Source organism: Plecotus auritus (genome assembly GCF_963455305.1).
Source record: "Plecotus auritus genome assembly, chromosome: X".
Lineage (NCBI taxonomy): Eukaryota > Metazoa > Chordata > Mammalia > Chiroptera > Vespertilionidae > Plecotus > Plecotus auritus.
Window position 1 is genome coordinate 133,957,641 of NC_137784.1, and position 19,338 is coordinate 133,976,978.

A 19,338-nucleotide genomic window follows, 5' to 3' on the forward strand; every position below is an offset into this window, starting at 1 on the left:
AGCTCTGTCCCTGTTCCCCATCCTGGGAGAGGGAAACCCCAAAACAATGAGAGGAGAACCAGCAAGAGGGGTGGGGGCAGGGAGGAGAGGTCCCTGGATGTGGAATTCATCTGATCGTATTTCCCTTATTTTAGGGTCCAGTTTTCTCATGTTTATTTTTACTAGGAAATCTCCCATTTCCTCTATGTTTCCAGTTCGATTCCATACATTCATCTTATTTCATTGTTTTATTGCTGTGAATCCTCACCCGAGGATATTTTCCCATTGATTTTTAGAGAGAGTGGAAGGGAGGGGGAGAGACAGAGAGAGAAACATCGATGTGAGAGAGACACATCGATTGGTTGCCTCCCACACACATCCTGACCAGGGCCAGGGGCGAGCCTGCAACCGAGGTATGTGCCCTTGACCAGAATCAAACCTGGGACCCTCTGGTCCACGGGCCGGTGCTCTAACCACTGAGAACCCAGCTAGGACTTATTTCACTTTTAACCTCTCCTGTCTTTCTAGTTTTTTAATAGAATTGTTACAATTAATGGACAAATATGGATGCCTTATTATTCACTGCAGTTTGTATTTTATTCGGGTTCCCGCATGCAGGCTCAGTCTCCGTGCTGGCGCCTCCATCTGTTAAAGCCCTTCTTGATCATCCAACCAGAGAGAGGGGTTAATGCTGACAGCGGGGACCGGGTGGGCGACTGAATTGGGTGGTATGATGGGAATGAGACCAGGAGAAGAAACTGGCCTGATAAGAGTCTCAACCCTGTGCCGATAGAGACTTTATTCTTTAGGCCGGGGGGAGAGGGGGCAGGGGAGTGGGAGACCTGTTAGTAGTTCTCTACAGTAAACAGGAAGTGACTGGATTAGATCCGTAATTTAGAAAGATCAAACTGGTCACAGTGTGGAAGCTGGACTGGATGAGAGAGGGACAGGAAGCAGAAGGGATGCTGGCCTGGGCTGAGACAGGGAGCATGTCTTTGAAGAGGAGCAGGCGTGCATAGACCAGCAAGAGGCTGTGGCTAATACTATCCTGAGGATAAAGCTAGCACAGATGCAAGAGTTAGGCCCGGCCGGCGTGGCTCAGTGGTTGAGCATCTTCCTATGAACCGGAGGTCACAGTTCAATTCCCGGTCAGGGCACATGCCCGGGTTTCGAGCTGGATCCCCAGCGGTGGTTGTGCAGGAGGCAGCCGATCAATGATTCTCTCTCATCGTTGATGTTTCTATCTCTCTCTCCCTCTCCCTTCATCTCTGAAATCAATAAAAATATATTTTAAAAAAGAGTTAGGACTTGGGGGGCTTTGGCTATTTGGACACTAATAGGAGAGCTCATTCTGTTAAAAGGAGACTGTTTGCTCCATTTTGTATTTCTCTGGCCCCATAAAAGATAAAGGACTACGAAGGGAAGAGAGAGGGAGAGGGAGTGCTGATGTAGAATTGTGCACCTGAAACCTGTATAATTTTGTTAACCAGTATCACCCCCAATACATTCAATAAATGTGGGCAGGAGCTAACACACGCTACTTCACTGAATCTTCACAGCCACCCTGAGAGGGAGCGACTGTCCCCATGTACCAGATGAGGAGACTGTGCTTCCATTGCTTTGCCTGAAGTCACACAGCTAATGGTGGTAGGGCCAATAGTCAGCTCTGTGTTTTTTTTTGTTTTTTTGTGTGTGTTTTTTAAATATATTTTTTATTGATTTCAGAGAGGAAGGGAGAGGGCGAGAGAGATGGAAACATCAATGATGCAAAAGAATCATTGCTTGGCTGCCTCCTGCATGCTCCACACTGGGGATCAGAGCCCACAACCCGGGCATGTGCCCTTGACTGGAAATCAAACCTGGGACCTTTCAGTCCACAGGCCGAGGCACTATCCACTGAGCCAAACCGGCCAGGGCTCAACTCTGTTTGTCTAAGGCTCAGGCATTCCCCCATAAGGAAACCTCCACCGTAGACTCCGTTCTGAGCAGCTAGGAAGCTCTCAGTTGCGACATCAGAAGAAAGAATCATGGGTAGAAGCAGACCAGTGTTCTGGATCGAAGAACAGATTTTAAAAGGCCAGAGAACTTGCCTGGCTGGCATGGCTCAGTGGTTGAGCATCAACCTATGAACCAGGAGGTCACTGTTCAATTCCCAGTCTGGGCACATGCCCGAGTTGCGGGTTCGATCCCCAGTAGGGGGTGTGCAGGAGGCAGCCGATCAATGATTCTCTCTCATCATTGATGTTTCTATCTCTCTTCCTCTCTGAAATCAATAAAAATATTTTAAATATAAATAACTAAAAGGCCAGAGGCCAGGCAGGGTGTAGAAGTTGGGAAGTCATTGTTATAGGGGTCTGGACCTGTCCCCAGCAGCCTTCCCTGGACCCACCCCATAAACCAGCCTGAGTGCATGGCAAGCTGAACCATTAGGTTATGTGCAGATTTCCTTCAAGTGCAATGACCAAGATTCAATCCAAAGCTGCTAGGACTATTTGGATTCCTCTATTTGTCCACGATACTGTGTGTTCATGTTCTTCTGGCCCATCTTGGCCATTTTGGTTCAGTTCTGGACTTCAGACTGTTAGAATCAGTCTTCAGATTAAATACCTGTAAAATGGATGTAATAATTGCCCCTGTCTCATCTGGGGCATGGGGACAGTAGGTGAGATAAAACATTGATAAGCCTAAAGCAGGGTTATTTCAAAGTGAGCTTAATACCAAGGATCTGGATTCTCATTTGAAAGCCAAGTGGGCAGAGCCCCTAAGGCAGGGAAACGCTCTTTGCTGCCATCTAGTGTGCATCGTGGAAATAACACCCGCGTGCAGGTAACCAGAAAAAGTTATTCTCTGCTGCCATCTGGTGTACAGTTTGGGAATAACGTCGGAGTAGAGGTCATCAGGGTGAACAAGCTCTTCTGTGCTGCCATCTAGTGTTCATCTTAGGAATAACACCAGAATGTAGGTTTTTCAGGAAAAGCTCTGCTCTCTCCTTTTAAAAAAATCTTTATTGTTGCCCTGGCCCGTTTTGCTCAGTGGATAGAGCACTGGCCTGCAGATTTCAGGGTCCCAGGTTCTATTCCCAGTCAGGGCACATGCCTGGGTTGCGGGTTCGATCCCCAGTGGGGGGTGTGCAGGAGGCAGCCGATTGATGATTCTCTCTCATCATTGATGTTTCTATCTCTCTCTCCCTCTCCCTTCCTCCCTGAAATCAATAAAAATATATTTTTAAAAATTTGTAGCTAATATTAAAGAAAATCTTTATTGTTGAAAGTATTACATAGGTCCCCCGCTTTTCCCCATTAACCTCTCCCAGCCCACTCCTGTCCCCCTCACAGGCCCTCACTGCCCCATTGTCTGTGTCAAAAAACTCTTCTCTCTGCAAAGGCTTCTGAACCAATGAAGAATGTGTCAGACCCACCGCCATGCCCCAGGTTCAGTTATTTGTGATCTGGAAACTTCCCACTGGAACGTGGAGTCCTCAGGCAAAACTTGGAACAGGGCTTGGCCCACCCTGACTCAACTGCCTTCTTACCTATGCGCACCTTATGCCGCCCTCCCCTCTTCACTCCCTACTTTCCCCAGGTCAGATTTTGAACTAACAGTGTGCTTGGAGAGCCTAAGTCAGTCGCCACATCTGGGGACAGTGGGGTGCAAGCTAAAGAGATATTTTGCATGTGGTCCTAGCCGATTTGGCTCACTAGATAGAGCACTGGCCCTCGGACTGAAAGGTCCCAGGTTCGATTCCTGGTCAAGGGCATGTACCTCGGTTGCAGGCTTGATCCCAGGCCCTGCTTGGGGTGCGTGCGGGAGGCAACCAATTGATTGCCTCACACTGGTGTTTCTCTGTGTGTGTGTGTCTCTCCTCCTCCCTTCCACTCTCTCTAAAAATCTATTGAAAAATATCCTCTGCTGAGGATTAACAACAAAGAATAGCACCCCCAGTACTGTCTATCCCCAACCTGGGCATGTGCCCTGACAGGAAATCCAACTGTGACCTCCTTGTTCATAGGGTGACACTCAACCACTGAGCCACACTGGCCAGGCAACCTCCAACCATTTCTTCAAACCTTGCCACTGTGGTCCATCTCTACCACCCATCAGCTGGCCCAACCTTGGGTGTCCGTTATTACTGGCCCTTCTGCTGGGATCGGCCGCTGGTCAAACTCCCGGTGGAGGGGACAATTTGTATATAACCCTTTTATTATATAGGATACGTTTACACACTTGGCTGAAGGTATTCAATTTTAAAGCCACAGTCTAGCCATGGGTAGTCAGCAGAGAGAGCTCATCGGTACTGTATTATTTGTTATTCGGTTTCCAGTGTGTATTCATCACTTCTCCTAAAGAGCATCCCATAAGGCGTTTTAAATTTGTTAGTTTTTTTGTTTCTATGATGTCCTTTTGAGTCTCGGTTTCCTTCTTTCTGTTTACTATAGCCATCTGTTCTTGCGCGTTGTCCGCTTTCCCCATTAGCAGTATTAATCACAGTTATCTTTCATTCTCAGTGTGATCATCCTTAAATATTTGCCATGTCTGAGTTTGGTTGTGATGCTCACTGTGTCGCTTCAGACTGTGTTTTTGCACATTAGCATGACTTTTAAGACCTTTAGTGTCTGGTTTTATCAGGCTAGAAATCCGACCAGGTTTATGGTTTTCTGTAGCTGTACGTGTCAGAGGCTAAAAACCCTCCCTTTCTGTGGCTGTAGGTGTTGGGTTTCCCCAAAATCTCCGCTTAAAATAAGATCTAAGCCTTGCAATTCTTTTTAGCTGCAATCCTTTATGGTATAGGAGACCCATTTTTGTAATATATTTTTTTATTGATTTCAGAGAGAGATAGAAACATCCATGATGAGAGAGAATCATTGATTGGCTGCCTCCTGAATACCTCACACTGGGGATCAAGCCCGCAACCTGGGCATGTGCCCTGACCAGGAATCGAACCGTGACCTCCTGGTTCATAGGTTGACTCTCGACTCCTGAGAATACCTGCTGATATGGTGGTAGGGTGTGGGGGGAGTAGACGTGTTCTCTATAGTCCTAGGATTAGGCCTCAGCATTTCAGTGACCCTCTGTCCCTGGTTCATGACTTCCACAAGTACATTTCAGCTTTTCTTTACCACTTAGTGAAACAGGAAGGATAAAGGGGGTCGGAGTTTCCTATTATCATGCTCCCACTTTGAAGGCTAAACAGGGCTAAAGTTGGGTACTTCCACTCCCACGGGTAGATGAGGCTCTGGTAAAATCATTTCCTTCAGAGGCAGGCCTTTGTTATGAAGAACGGAATACTTGACCATATATCAAAACACTTTGCTTCCCCTCTGGAACAATGCAGGCATTTTTCTATGGTCTTTACATGAGAACCTGGATGGGTTTCTGGAACGAAACTCTGGAAAGAATGGAAGTCCCCTCAAGGCTGCGCTTCCAGGATTTTTTTTTTATCTCGTTAATCCGTGATAAATCTGTAGCAATTATTCTCAGTATTACTACCGGACACTGGCTCCAGGAACAGTTTCTGCTCCTGGGATGGTGCATTTGTCTGTATTTGCCTGTCTCTTTAATTTCCAGGGAAGTGGTTTGCCCTTGTGACCTCAATTTTCTGATAAATGTAAGAATTGATTTTTCATCTTTCTTTTGTGTAAGAACAGGATGGCTACTTTCCAAGCTCTTTACATGTAGAAGGGAAACCAGAAGGCTGTGCCCTTTTAATATGGTTTTTAAAAAATCTTTATTGTTGAAACTGTTACATATGTCCCCCATTCTCCCCCATTGACCCCTTCTAGCCCACTCCCATCTACTCCTGCCTCAGACCTTCACCACCTTATTGTCTGTGTCCATGGTTATGCGTACAAGTTCTTTGGTTGATCACTTCCCACCCCCTCACCCCTGCCTTCCCTCTGAGAATCCTCAGTCTGTTCCATCCTTCCATGTCTCTGGATCTGTTTTGTCCATCAGTTTATTTGTTCATTAGATTCCACATATGAGTGAGATCATGTGATGTGATACTTGTCTTTCTCTGACTGGTTTATTTCACTTAGCATCTCCAGGTCCCTCCATGCTGTCTCAAAGGGTACGAGACCCTTCTTTTTTACTCCTGCATAGTGTTCCATGGTATAGATGTACCACAGCTTTTTTATCCATTTGTCTACAAACTAGTGGTCCGGTGCACAAAATCGTGCACATTAAAAGAGAATTAGAGGAGACTGGAGAAACCAAGATGGCGGCATAGGTAAACACCTAAACTGCTGCCTCGCACAACAATTTCAAAACTACAACTAAAAGACAGAACGGACACCATCCAGAACCACAGGAAAGCTGGCTGAGTGAAAATTCTACAACTAGAAGGAAGGAGAAAAGCTCACAGAGAATTGGAGGTACGGCAAAGGGGCTTTGTGTGCACAGAGAGGAAGGGCGGCTGAGAGCCTGGCTGACTTTCTCTGGCGGAAGGGGGAAGGAAGCCCCCGACCGCACTGAACCCCAGTTCTGACTGCACTGAACCCCAGTTCCGGGCGAGTCCCTGGGGACCCACGCTCTTATGGGGGGAGTCTGGACTCTCGGGCGGAGACTCGGGAGCCGGGGAAGGCGGAAGACTGAAAGCGCGCGTGTGCCAGTGCGCACAAAGGCTGCGGAGGTTGCCACAGGCTTTCCCTAGTGGATGGGAGTCAGAGGCTCCTGACTGCACTGAGCCCCAGTTCTGACTGCAGTGAACCCCAGTTCCAGGCGAGCCCCTGGGGACCCACGCTCTTGTGGGGGGGAGTCTGGACTCCCGGGCGGAGACTCGAGCCGGGGAAGGCGGAGGACTGAAGGCACACACGTGCGCGCAAGGGCAAGGCTGACGGGAAGCCAAGACTGAGACTCCACCCCATCCAAGCTGAGCACAGAGGCTATTGCAATTTGGCAAGTCTAATCCTATAAGGCTGTCTCCAGCACCGACCTTCTCCCAGCATAGACACAGCTGATCCTTACAGCCAACTGGACTGGAGGTCAATTCTTCCCAGTGATACCAACAACAATAAAGACTTAATTACAACAAGGCTGTACACACAGTACACAAAGGGGTGCACCAAGAGTGTCCACCTCAGGTAACTGGGGAGGCAGACCCACTGGGCCATATTGGAAACCTAGCACACAAATATACCCTACCAACTCAGGGAAGCAGTGAAAATGCGGCGTCAAAGAATCAGATCACAAACAAAAGAAATGGAGGAAAAGAAACGACTGGATATAGAATTCAAAACCACGGTTATAAGGCTTTTTAAGAATATCCTAGAAAAGGCCAATAAATATAACGAGACCCTCGAAGTTTTGAAAAAGGACCAACTAGAAATTAAACATACACTGACTGAAATAAAAAATATTATACAGAGACCCAAAAACAGACAAGAGGAACTCAAAAATCAAGTCAAAGAATTGAAATACAAAGAAGCAAAAAACACTCAAGTGAATAAGCAAAAAGCAAAAAGCAAAAAAAAAAAAAAAAATCCAAAAAGTTGAAGATAATGTAAGAAGACTCTGGGACAACTTCAAGCGTACCAACATCAGAATTATGGGGGTGCCAGAAGAAGAGAGAGAGCAAGATACTGAAAACCTATTGGAAGAAATAATGACCGAAAACTTCCCCCACCTGGTGAAAGAAATAGACTTACAAGTCCAGGAAGCCCACAGAACCCCAAACAAAAGGAATCCAAAGAGGACCACACCAAGACACATCATAATTAAAATGCCAAGAGCAAAAGACAAAGAGAGACTATTAAAAGCAGCAAGAGAAAAACAGTTAGTTACCTACAAGGGAGCACCCATACGACTGTCAGCTGACTTCTCAACAGAAACTATGCAGGCCAGACGGGAGTGGCAAGAAATTTTCAATGTGATGAATAGCAAGAACCTACAACCAAGATTACTCTACCCAGCAAAGCTATCATTCAGAATTGAAGGGCAGATAAAGAGCTTCACAGATAAGAAAAAGCTGAAGGAGTTCATCACCACCAAACCAGTATTATATGAAATGCTGAAAGGTATTCTTAAAGAAGAGGAAGAAGAAAAAAGTAAAGAGAAAAATTATGAACAACAAATACATATCTCTCAACAAGTGAACCTAAAAATCAAGTGAATTAAAAACCTGAGGAACAGAATAATCTGGTGAATATAATAGAATCAGGGGCATAGAAAGGGAGTGGACTGATAATTCTCAGGGGGAAAGGGTGTGGGGGGTTCAGGAAGAGACTGGACAAAAATCATACACCTATGGATGAGGACAGTGGGGGGGAGGTAAGGGCAGAAGGTGGGGTGGGAAAGGGGTGGAGGGGAGCTATGGGGGGAAAAAGGAGAAAGAATTGTAATAATCTGAATAAAGATTTATTTAAAAAAATAATAAAAAAATAAAAAGAAAAAAAATAAAAGGGAATTAGAGGAAATACTTTAATATTGCTATTTTCCCTTTATAATAGAAGTATCAGAGATGAAAGAAAATTAGTAAAATGTATATGAAAATCTCCCTCCTGTCAGAGTCTGAGGCGTGCCATGGGACCCAGAGTCAAGTCCCTGCCCACCTGCACGCGCCTCAAAATCGTGCCAGACCAAGACCAGGCTGGCACCACCCCTGTCAAGCCCCACTGGGCAGGGAGGCGCAGCCTCAGGTCCCCCGTCAAGCCCTGCTGGGGTGGGGGGGTGCGGCCTCAGATCCCCCATCAAGCCCCACTGGGTGGGGGGCACAGCCTCAGGTCCCCCGGCACAGCCTCAGGTCCCCTGGCCCAGCCAGGCACTACACAGCCTCAGGTCCCTGCTGATCAGTCGTTACGGCATCACGTGTGCCTCAAAATCACGTGAGGCCCAGACCTGGCTGCCCCTCCCCCATGCATTGGACTAGATCCAGACCTGGCAGGTTCCACCCTTGTCAAGCCCCGTCGGGCAGAGGGGCGCAGCCTCAGGTCCCCCAGCCCAGGCCGGGGCAGGGAGCGCGCCTTGAGGTCCCTTGTCAAGCCCCGCCAGGTGGGGGACATGGCCTGAGATCCTCTGTCAAGCCCCACCCCATCAAGCCCCACTGGGAGAGGGACGCAACCTCAGGTCCCCCGTTAAGCCCTGCCGGATGGGTAACACAGCCTCAGGTCCCCCAGCCTGGCGCCAGGAGGGAGGTGCAGCCTCAGGGCCCCCGCCAAGCCCCGCTGGGTGGGGGATGCAGCCTCAGGTCCCCCATCAAGCCCCACTGGGTGGGGGGGCGCAGGCTGAGGTCCCCTGGCCCAGCACTGGGGCGGGGGGTGCACCTTAAGGTCCCCCGTCAAGCCGCACTGGGCAGAGGGCATGGCCTGAGGTCCCCCAGCCCAGCCCAAGGGCAGGGGACGCACCTTGAGGTTCCCCATCAAGCCCCACTGGGTGGGAGACATGGCCTGAGATCCCCTGTCAAGCCCCACCAGGCAGGGAGGCACAGCCTCAGGTCTCCTGGCCGGGTGCCAAGAGGGGGCACAGCCTCAGGTCCCCCCTCAAGCCCCACTGGGAGGGGGACGCAGCCTCAGGTCCCCTGTCAAGCCCTGCTGGGTGGGGGTGCAGCCCCAGGTCCCCCAGCCTGGCACCGGGGCAAGGGGTGCGGCCTGAGGTCCCCCAGCCCAAAACTGGGGCAGGGGGCACACCTTGAGGTCCCCCGTTAAGCCCTGCTGGGGTGGGCTGCGTGCTTTGAAGTTCCCCATCAAGCCCCACCAGGCGGGGGGCACAGCCTGAGGTCCCCTGGCCTGGCTCTGGGGCTGGGGGAGCAGCCTGAGGTACCCTGGCCCAGCACCAGGAAGGGGGACGCACCTTGAGATCCCCTGTCAAGCCCCACTGGGCAGTGGGGGCACGGCCACAGGTCCCCCGGCCTGGCGCCGGGGCAAGGGGTGCCGCCTGAGATCCCCTGGTGCGGGGCGAGGGGAGCAGCCTGAGGTCCCCTGGCCCAGCACTGGGACAGGGGGGTGCACCTTGAGGTACCCCGTTAAGCCCTGCCAGGTGGGGGGCACGGCCTGAGGTCTCCCGGCTTGGCACCGGGGCAGAGGGTGTGGCCTGAGGTCCCCTGTCAAGCCCCACGGGGGTGGGTGTGGGGGGGTGCAGCCTCAGGTCCCTGCTGATTGTTCGTTAAGGCTTGTTACGGGAACTCAGCCTCTGCTGTGGGTGTAGCCATCTTGTGTTACGAAAACCCCCGCCTCCACTGTAGGCACTGCCATCTTTGTGGTGGAGTGACGGTCAATTTGCATATTCCCTCTTTATTATATAGGAGGATGGGCACTTGGGCTGTTTCCAGATCTTAGCCTTTGTAAATTGTGCTGCTATGAACATAGGGGTGCGTACACATTCAAGCACAAGCACTGTGATGAAGAACCAAATAGGTTCAAAAAATGTTGTTTGAGCTGTGTTTAACCTTGACATCTTGGTCAGGACAAGTGACTTTTGTGCAAATTACCCTCTATTTCCCTATTGAGAATTTTAAAAAGTGTTATCTGTTTTATCATTTTTTTAAAATATGCTTTTATTGATTTCAGGGAGAGGGAGAGATAGAAACATTAACGATGAGAGAGAATCATTGATCACAACCTGGTCATGTGCCCTGACCAGGATTTGAACCAGCGACCTCTTGGTGCATGGGATGGTGCTCCAACCAACTGAACCTCCAGGCCAGGATGCCCTGGTGTTTTTAGAAGTGAAATAAATGAGCAGCTAGTATATTCTTACTTGATCTGTATAAGTGGAAGAATTCTAGGTTAAGTAAACAAAAAGCTAACTTGAATTTAAAAGTACAGCGCTCTTAATCAATTTCCAGGTTTGAGCCAATTTTACAGACGCAGAAACCCTCAAATGAAGGAGATACTGGGTCACCTTGAGAAAGGACCCCACTACTCTACCCCCCAAAATACATACTGTAAATATTTCTCCTAGTCCCGTGGTCGGCAAACTGCGGCTTGCGAGCCACATGTGGCTCTTTGGCCCCTTGAGTGTGGCTCTTCCACAAAATACCACGGCCTGGGCGAGTCTATTTTGAAGAAGTGGCGTTAGAAGAAGTTTAGTTTTAAAAATTTGGCTTTTTTTTATGGTTTGATATTTATATATATTGTGAAATGTTCACCACAATAAGGCTAGTTAATATCTATTATCATAGAGTTACAATTTTTTTTCTTGTAATGAGAACTTTTAAGATTTTTCTCCGCAATTTTCAAGAATACAGTACAGTATTATTTTTTTCCTGTTTTTTTATTTTTTAATTTTTTATTTATTTATTAACTTCTTTATTGATTAAGGTATTACATATGTGTCCTTATTCCCCCATTACCCCCCACCTCCCATTTATGCCCCCACCCCCCTGTTGTCTGTGTCCATTGATTAGGCTTATATGCATGTATACAAGTCCTTTGGTTGATCTCTCCCCCTTACCCCCACCCTCCCCTACCTTCCCTGAGGTTTGACGTTCTGATTGATGTTTCTCTGTCTCTTTGGCTCTCAAAAGAAATTTCAATCGTTGTACTGCTGATATTTGGCTCTGTTGACTGATGAGTTTGCCAACCACTGTTAGTCTTTCCCAAAGGAAAAAAATCGCCTTACCAGGGAAACTTGCACTGTGGAAAAGGAAATAATTAGACTTTTCGGGGATTTCTGAACACTAATTCTGAACCAACACTATTTCCATGAGACCCAAAATGTCGCCACACTCTGCCACTCAGAGTAGTAGCATATAGCATTTTAGCTCAGGTCCGTCTTATAGTGCCAGGGTGGGGAACCCTTTTTCTGCCAAGAGCCATTTGGATATTTATAACATCATTCGAGGGCCATATAAAATTATCAACTTAAAAATTAGCCTACTAGCAGAAAAAAAGCAGGATGTCTTTCCCTTTGAGACAGCATGGAGGGACCTGGAGAGCATTATGCTAAGTGAAATAAGCCAGTCAGAGAAAGACAAGTATCACATGATCTCACTCATTTGTGGAATCTAATGAACAAAATAAACTGATGAACAAAATAGATCCAGAGACATAAAAGCATGGAATAGACTGTGGAATCTCAGAGGGAAGGTGGAGGTGGGTGGGTGGGTGGGAAGAGATCAACCAAAGAACTTGTATGCACATATGCATAATCCATGGACACAGACAACAGGGTGGTGAAGGCCTGGAGGGGGGGCAGGGGCCGGCTAGAAGGGGTCACTGGAGGAAAAGGGGATATATGTAATACTTTCAACAATAAAGGTTTAATTTTTTAAAAATTAGCCTGCTATATTTGGTCAAACGTTTAATTAAATCACCCCTAATGCCTTGGCAGGGCCAGAACAAATGATTTCACAGGCCTTATATGGCCCATGGGTGAGACATTCCCCATCCAATAGTGGACTCAATTGGTCCTGGATCCCATCCTGGGTTTTCCCCCAGGTCCAGATCACATGATTATAATAGACACTAGAGGCCATTCGTGCACCAGTGGGGTCCCTTGGCCTGGCCTGGCCTGGCCTGCGGGATCAGGCCAAAACCAGCTCTCCTACATCCCCTGGGGTCCCAGATTGCTAAAAGGGTGCAGGCCAGGCCGAGGGACACCACAGGTGCAGAACTGAAGCCAGGGAGGGATGCAGGAGATTGGCCAGCTGGGGAAGGACCACTGGAGGGCTCCAGGGCATGTCCGGCCCATCTCGTTCAGTCCCAATCAGCTGGATCCCAGCAGCAAGCTAACCTACCAGAGTGTCTGCCCCGTGATGGTCAGTGCACGTCATAGCGAGCGGTTGAGTGGCCTTAGCATATCATTAGCATATTACGCTTTGATTGGTTGAATGGCTAACCAGACGACCGGTCACTTAGCATATTAGGCTTTTATTATATAGGATACTCCATACCTGGAAGAATCCCCACATTGTTCTTCTCACTTGTGCAATGAGAGCTATCATGGTGAGAAATGCCACTTAGAAGCCACTGGATTGCCTCTACCTAGGAAAAAAGTAAACCAAAAGCATAGTGCATTCCTGGGTATTGCTAAAATTAGTGCCACCATCAAGGAATTGAAAGATGCACAACGGTGGTTCCCACAATACACCCGCTCATCTTGCGTACTTGGCCAGGCAGAAACATATGGACCTTGGAAAATGACAGTGGATTACTGTAATCTCAACAAGGTGCTGATGCCTATTGCAGCTGTTGCACCAGGTTTGAGCAAATGAATGTATCTCCTAGTATCTGGTATGCAGCTGTTGATCTTTTAAATGCCTTTCCCGGCCCGGCTGGTGTGGCTCAGCAGTTGAGCATCGACCTATGAACCAGGGGGTCACGGTTTGATTCCAGTCTGGGCACATGCCCCAGTGTGGGGCATGCAGGAGGCAGCCAATCAATGATTCTCTCTCATCATTGATGTTTCTGTCTCTTTCTCTCCCTTCTTCTCTGAAATCAATACAAATATATTTAAAAATAAATGCCTCTCCCACCCACCCCCGCCCCTACCCAAAGGCGGGAACAAGCAGTTTGCTTGCAACTGGCAGTGCTAGCTGTATGACTTGTGTTCTACCTCAGGAGTATATTAACTCTCCAGCCCTATGTCGTAATTTAGTTCACAGGCATCTCGATTGCTTTTTCCTTCCACAAGACATAACACTGGTGCAATACAATGATGATATTGTGTTTATTGGACCTAATGCACAAGAAATAGAAACTATTCTAGACTTATTGGTAAGGAATTTGCATGTCAGATGGTGGAAAATAAGCCCAGCAAAAATATAGGGGCCTTTTACCTCAGTGAAACATCTAGGGCTCCAGGGCTGGAGGGCATGTCTAGATATCTTTTCTAAGCTTAAGGGTAAATGGCTGTATTTGGCTCTCCTACAACCAAAGGTGTGACACAATAATGAGTGTGTTTCTTTCAATTTCTCACTGGCTTGTTCTATTCTGGCCTATTTAGCAAGTAACAAGAAAATCTGCTAGTTTTCCATGGGAACCGGAACAAAAGAAGGTTCTGCAGCCCTAACCGGTTTGGCTCAGTGGATAGAGCGTCGGCCTGCGGACTGAAGGGTCCCAGGTTCGATTCCGGTCAAGGGCATGTACCTTGGTTGCGGGCACATCCCCAGTAGGAGGTGTGCAGGAGGCAGCTGATGGATGTTTCTCTCTCATCGATGTTTCTAACTCCCTATCCCTCTCCCTTCCTCTCTGTAAAAAATCAATAAAATATATTTTTTTAAAAAAGAGAAGGTTCTGCCACAGGACAACACTGTCATGGAAAGCTTCCTGCTTTTGCCACTTGTGCTGTAAGCTCCAGCAGATCCAATAGCGCTCAGGGTGTTAGTGGCAAATAGAAATGCTGTTTGTAACCCTTGGCAGTCTCCTATAGGTGATTTACAGAAAAAACTTCGAATGTTGGAGCAAAGTCTTGTCATCATCTGTAGATTACACAAGGGTGGGGACCCCTTTTCCTGCCAAGGGCTATTTGGATATTTATAACACTAGAGGCCCAGTGCATGAAAATTCATGCACTCGAGGGGTAGTCCCTCAGCCTGGCCTTCCCCCTCTCACAGTCCGGGAGCCCTCAGGGGCGGGAGGCGACTGGGTCATCAGGGGAAGGCGATGCCCCCATCACACCTCTGCTGCTGCCACTGCTGGCAGTGCAAGCCTTGGCCGGCCCTGGTTACCTGAGCCTCGGGCAGCCCTCGGCGACTGGGAAGCTGCCATCCGAGCCTTGCCTGCACCTCGGGCCTGCCCTGGGCGGCTGGGGGGCTGAGGGGACTGGGGGACTCCGGAGGCAGGCACACAGCAAGGCCGGGCCTGCCTGGGGGCGGGCTTGGCATTGCCGTGCACCTGCAACCCCTGTGGGGTTGAGGGGACTGGGTGCTGCCATCTTGTGGCTGTGGGCACTGCCATCTTTGAGGGTGTGGCAGTCAATTAGCATATTCCCTCCTTATTGGCTGTGGGAGCCATCTTTGTAATGGCATGAGGGTCAATTAGCATATTCCTTCTTTATTAGATAGGATCATTGGTGGACCATCAAAATTATCAGCCTAAAAATTAGCCTGCTATATTTGGTCAAACATTTAATTAATGCACCCCTTATGCCTTGGCAGGGCCAGATCAAATGATTTCTTGGGCCTGAAATGGCCTGTGGGCCATTCCTGCTTTAGAGAAACTTCTTTTGGCTTGCTACTGGGCCTTAGTGGAGACTAAACACTTGAACATGGACCACCAAGTTCCCAGGTGTCCTTATGTACCTATCATGAACTTGTAGCTGCCTGACCCATTCAGATATAAAGTTTGTTATGCACATCAGCACTCCATCAAAATGTTATTTTTAATATATTTTTATTGATTTCAGAGAGGAAGGGAGAGGGACAGAGAGATAGGAACATCAATGATGAGAGAGAATCATTGATTGGCTGCCTCCTGCACACCTCTTACTGGGGGTTGAGCCTGAAACCTGGGCATGTGTCCTTGACCGAAATTGAACCCGTGACCCTCCAGTCCGTAGGCCGACGCTCTATCCACCAAACCAAACCGGCTAAGGCACATTCATGGTGTTTTACAAGCATTATTTCTTCTCTTATATTGTGGTAAGAACACTTACCATGAGATCTATGCACTTGGCAAATTTTATTTTTTAATATATTTTTATTGATTTCAGAGAGAAAGGGAGAGGGAGACATCAATGACCTGTGACCTCCTGGTTCATAGGTTGACACTCAACCACTGAGCCACCCCGGCCGGGCCACTTGGCAAATTTTAAATTATGCAATACATTATCGTTAACTATAGGCATACAAATATCTAAAAATGGATTCATCTTGTGAAACTAAAACTTTTTTCATTGAAAAGCAATTCCCATTTCCTCATTCTACTAGCCCCTGGCAAACATCATTAAAATCTCGGTTTCACATGGCACATGTACACTGTCCTGCTTTTTGTTATAATTAATATTGGGTACATTCTGGTCAATTCATCCTTATTGTACAGAAAAAAATTACTTTTTTATCAAGTTTTTCAAAGAGAGAGTAGATCACAAAGTTTAAGGAATTGAATCAAGGGAGTATATAACTTCAAAATGATTGGCCCATTCTAGAAGAAAACAGCTAGGAATTAAGTCCAACCACTTAAAATTGTTTTTACAATAATCAAAACATTCAAAACCTCAAGGCTCAGGATCCCATAGATCAGAGCCTACATTTTTTATAAACTTAGTTACGTTTTTAGCGAGTAGAAATGAGGTGGTTTGCGACATGTATGCTTCCTAAAAACTAGGATAGATTTTTACTAAATAGTGGTATATCTGATGGTATATGTTTCTTAAAGTTCCAAATGTAAGAAATAAAAGGAACAAAAATTTTTGGTTTTTACAGCAAAATGAGATGCCATTACACAACTATTAGAATCTGGAATGCTGACTACATCAAATGTTGGTGAGAATGGGGAAGAGCAGGAACTCTCATTCATTGCTGGTGGGAATGCAAAAATGTACAGCCCGTTTCAGAGGCTGTTTGGTGGCTTCTTACAAAATGAAACATACTCATACTCTTAGTATCCAGCAACCATGTTCCTTCATATTTACCAAAATGAGTTTAAAACATATCCACACAGCCCTAACCGGTTTGGCTCAGTGGATAGAGCATCAGTCTGTGGACTGAAGGGTCCCAGGTTCGATTCCGGTCAAGGGCATGTACCTTGGTTGTGGGCACATCCCCAGGAGGGGGTGGGCAGGAGGCAGCTGATCGATGTTTCTAACTTTCTATCCTTCTCCCTTCCTCTCTGTAAAAAAATCAATAAAATATATTTTAAAAAAATATCCATGGAAAAACCTGCACACATGTTTATAGCAGCTTTACTTAGAATTGTCAAACGTTTGAAGCAATCAGGATGTCCTTCAGCAGATAAATGAATAAACTATGGCACATACAGACAATAGGAAATTATTCAGTGCTAAAAAGAAATGAGTCATTAAGCCATGAAAAGACACGCAGGAACTGTAAATGCATACTATGAAGTGGAAGAAGCCGGTCTGAAAAGAATACACAGTGTGTAATTCCTACTAAATGAAATTCAAGAAAGGCCAAAACCATGGAGAGAGTAAAAAGATCAGCAGTTGCCAGGGGCTGGGGGAGGGATATATAGGCAGGACACAGGAAATTTAGGGCAGTGAAGCTACTCTGTATGATACTATAATGATGGATATATGTCATTATATGTTTGTTCAAACCAACAGAATGTATAATACCAAGAGTAAACTGTAATATAAACCATGGCTTTGACTGATTATGAAGTGTCAAAGTAGGTTCATCAATTGTGATAAATGTGCCGCTCTGATAAGGGATGCTTATAATGGGGGAGACTATGCATACACGAAGCCAGGGTTATATAGGAAATCTCTGTACATTCCCATAAATTTTACAGTGAACCCAAAGCTGCTCTAAAATATAATGTCTTAATAAAAATAAATCCCTTCCTGTATGAGTTTGACAATTATAGATTTTATATAAATGGAATCATACAGTATTTGTTATTCTGTGACTGGCCCGTTTCACTGAGCATTCTGTCCTCAAGGCTATCCATGGTGATCAGCAAGAAAGGTTTCCTTGTGTTTTAAGGCTTTATTCCACTGTATGCATATACCACATTTTCTTTATTAGTTTATCTGTTGATGGACATTTAAGTTGCTTTCACATCTTTAGCTATTGTCAGCAATGCTGCATTAATCCTGGGAGTGCCAATATCTTTTGAAGATCTTGATTTCAATGCTTGTGGATATATTATTATTATTATTATTATTATTATTATTATTATTATTTAGGGAGAGTGGAAAAGAGAGGGAAAGACAGAGAGAAACATCGATGTGAGAGAAACACATCGATTGGTTGCCTCCTGCAGGAATTCTGACCAGGGCCCGGGCTGGGGAGGAGCCTGCAACCAAGGTACGTGCCCTTGACCGGAATCGAACCCAGGACCCTTTGGTCTGCAGGCTGACGCTCTATCCACTGAGCCAAACCGGCTAGGGCAGTGGTCGTCAAACTCATTAGTCAACAGAGCCAAATATCAACAGTACAACGATTGAAATTTCTTTTGAGAGACAAATTTTTTAAACTTAAACTTCTTCTAGCGCCACTTCTTCAAAATAGACTCGCCCAGGCCGTGGTATTTTGTGGAAGAGCCACACTCAAGGGGCCAAAGAGCCGCATGTGGCTCGCGAGCTGCAGTTTGCCAACCACGGAGCTAGGGCTATGCTTGTGGCTATAGACCCAGAAGTGGGATTGCTAGATGACATGGGTAGTTTTATTTTAATTTTCTGAGGAACCTCCATACTATTTTCATAGCAGCTGGGCCATTTTACATTCCCATCAATAGTGTAAAAAAGGTTTCGATTTCTCCATGTCTTCATCCACACTTGTTATCTTATTTTTTTTTAATTAGCCATGCTAACAGGTGTCTGGCAATGCCTCATCGTGGTTTGGTTTTGTATTTCCCTGGTAATTAGTGATGCTGAGCATCTTTTCATATACCTGTTGGTGTTTGTAGGGTTCTTTGTAGGCATGTCTATTCAAGTACTTTGACTATTTTCAGTTGAGTTATTTGTATTTTTTTCTATTGAATTGTACAAATTCCTTATATGTTTTCAATATTATCCCCTTACCAGGTATATGGTTGCCAAGCAGTTTCTTCCATTCCATGGGTCGTGTTTTTCCTGTGTTGTGCAGAGAGGTATTTAGTTTGATAGATACATCAAACTAGTTAGATGTTGTCTCCTTTTGTTTTTGCTCGCCTGAACTTTTGGTGTTATATCAAAAAAATCATTGGCCAGATAGATGTCCAGAAGTTTCCCTAATATTTTCTTCTAGGGAGTTTTACAATTTGAGGTCTTAAACTTGTTTTTACCTATTTTAAATTAATTTCTATGAAGGATGTTAAATAAGGGTTCAATTTCATAAATGGATGTTTTAACACTATTAAATCTCCCAATCCGCGAATATGTCTTCATTTTATTTTAATTTTTTAAAATATATATTATTGATTTTTTACAGAGAGGAAGGGAGAGGGAGAGAGAATTAGAAACATCGATGAGAGAGAAACATCAATCAGCCGCCTCCTGCACACCTCCCACTGGGGATGTGCCCGCAACCAAGGTACATGCCCTTGACCGGAATCGAACCTGGGACCCTTGAGTTCGCAGGCCGACGCTCCATCCACTGAGCCAAACCGGTTAGGGCTATGTCTCTCCATTTTATTTTTGTCTTTTGTCTTTCATCAATGTTCTGTAGTTTCCCGTGTACATTTCCTTAGTTAAGTTTAGTCTTAAATATTTTATACCTTTTGGTGCTATGGTAAATAGGATTACTCCACCCTAGGTGGTCTGGCTCAATGGACAGTGTTGGCCCTTGGACTGAAGGGTCCCGGGTTCAATTCTGGTCAAGGG